This window comes from Petromyzon marinus, unplaced genomic scaffold (assembly GCF_048934315.1).
Source record: "Petromyzon marinus isolate PM22_M1 ecotype Great Lakes invasive population unplaced genomic scaffold, UKy_Petmar_22M1.pri1.0 PM_G_Scaffold_40, whole genome shotgun sequence".
NCBI classification, from domain to species: domain Eukaryota; kingdom Metazoa; phylum Chordata; class Hyperoartia; order Petromyzontiformes; family Petromyzontidae; genus Petromyzon; species Petromyzon marinus.
The window spans coordinates 1182501-1185000 of NW_027422984.1; positions in this window are offsets into that span (position 1 = coordinate 1182501).

The window sequence follows — 2500 nt, forward strand, 5'->3', positions numbered from 1 at the left end:
CTGTTAGGGTGGCACAGAAATCCCTCGGAATGGGAAAACGGGTCATTTTCGTGTTGCCACATTGCATGCGAACGGCATGAAACTTCCAGAGGCATTTGCAGCAGGAATGCATGTGCAGTCAAAAAAGTGAATATTTTTCACGGATAGACCCCGTGAAACGCTAGAAATTGGCGGCGATGTCTCTCTTGTGGCTCACGGGGCTGTTAGGGTGGCACAGAAATCCCTCGGAATGGGAAAACGGGTCATTTTCGTGTCGCCACATTGCATGCGAACCGCATGAAACTTCCAGAGGCATTTGCAGCAGAAATGCATGTGCAGTCAAAAAATTGAATATTTTTCACGGATAGACCCCGTGAAACGCTAGAAATTGGCGGGGATGTGTCTCTTGTGGCTCACGGGGCTGTTAGGGTGGCACAGAAATCCCTCGGAATGGGAAAAAACGGGTCATTTTCGTGTCGCCACATTGCATGCGAACCGCATGAAACTTCCAGAGGCATTTGCAGCAGGAATGCATGTGCACTCAAAAAATGTGATATTTTTCACGGAGAGACCCCGTGAAACGCTAGAAGTGGGCGGGGATGTCTCTCTTGTGGCTCACGGGGCTGTTAGGGTGGCACAGAAATCCCTCGGAATGGGAAAACGGGTCATTTTCGTGTCGCCACATTGCATACGAACCGCATGAAACTTCCAGAGGCATTTGCAGCAGGAATGCATGTGCACTCAAAAAAGTGAATATTTCTCACGGATAGACCCCGTGATACGCTAGAAATTGGCGGGGATGTCTCTCTTGTGGCTCACGGGGCTGTTAGGGTGGCACAGAAATCCCTCGGAATGGGAAAACGGGTCATTTTCGTGTCGCCACATTGCATGCGAACCGCATGCAACTTCCAGAGGCATTTGCAGCAGAAATGCATGTGCAGTCAAAAAAAAATTGATATTTTTCACGGATAGACCCCGTGAAACGCTAGAAATTGGCGGGGATGTGTCTCTTGTGGCTCACGGGGCTGTTCGGGTCGCACAGAAATCCCTGGGAATGGGAAAACGGGTCATTTTCGTGTTGCCACATTGCGTACGAACCGCATGAAACTTCCAGAGGCATTTGCAGCAGGAATGCATGTGCACTCAAAAACTTCTATATGTTTCACGGATAGACCCCGTGAAACGCTAGAAATTGGCGGGGATGTGTCTCTTGTGGCTCACGGGGCTGTTAGGGTGGCACAGAACTCCCTCGGAATGGGAAAAGGGGTCATTTTCGTGTTGCCACATTGCATAGGAATGCCATGAAACTTCCAGAGGCATTTGCAGCAGAAAGGCACGTGCACTCAAAAATTTTAATATTTTTCACGCATAGACCCCGTCAAACGCTAGAAGTTGGCGGGGATGTCTCTCTTGTGGCTCACGGGGCTGTTAGGGTCGCACAGAAATGCCTCGGAATGGGAAAACGGGTCATTTTTGTGTGGCCACATTGCATAGGAACGGCATGAAACTTCCAGAGGCATTTGCAGCAGGAATGCATGTGCACTCAAAAACGTCTATATTTTTCACGGATAGACCCCGTGAAACGCTATAAATTGGCGGGGATGTCTCTCTTGTGGCTCACGGGCGCTGTTAGTTAGGGTCGCACAGAAATCCCTCGGAATGGGAAAAGGGGTCATTTTCGTGTTGCCACATTGCGTACGAACGGCATGAAACTTCCAGAGGCATCTGCAGCAGAAATGCATGTGCACTCAAAAACGTCTATATTTTTCACGGATAGACCCCGTGAAACGCTAGAAATTGGCGGGGATGTGTCTCTTGTGGCTCACGGGGCTGTTAGGGTCGCACAGAAATCCCTCGGAATGGGAAAACGGGTCATTTTCGTGTTGCCACAATTGGCATACGAACGGCATGAAACTTCCAGAGGCATTTGCAGCAGAAATGCATGTGCACTCAAAAACGTGAATATTTTTTCACGGATAGACCCCGTCAAACGCTCGAATTTGGCGGGGATGTTTCTCTTGTGGGTCACGGGGCTGTTCGGCTCGCACAGAACTCCCTTGGTCCACCTGATTCGTGCATACAGGCAGCAACTAAAACTCTGTAAACCTGCTGTGAGGACATCTAAACAGTGGACCAGTGAGGCTGTGGAAGATTTGCGGGCGTGCTTAGACTGTACTGACTGGGATATGTTCACGACTGCTACCAATAGTCTGGATGAACTCACAGAGGCTGTGTACATCAGCTTCTGTGAGGACTGCTGTATCCCAACACGTACCAGGGTGAACTTTAACAACAACAAGCCCTGGTTCTCAGCAAAGCTCAAAAGGTTGAGGTTGGAGAAGGAGGAAGCGTTTAGGAGTGGGGATAGAGACAGATTCAAGGAGTCGAAGAACAGGTTTAGCAAAGCGGTGAGAGAGGCTAAACGACTGTACTCAGAGACACTAAAACACCAGTTCTCTACTAACGACGCTGCTTCTGTCTGCCAAAGGGCTCAGGCACATCACCAACTACAAACCCAGAG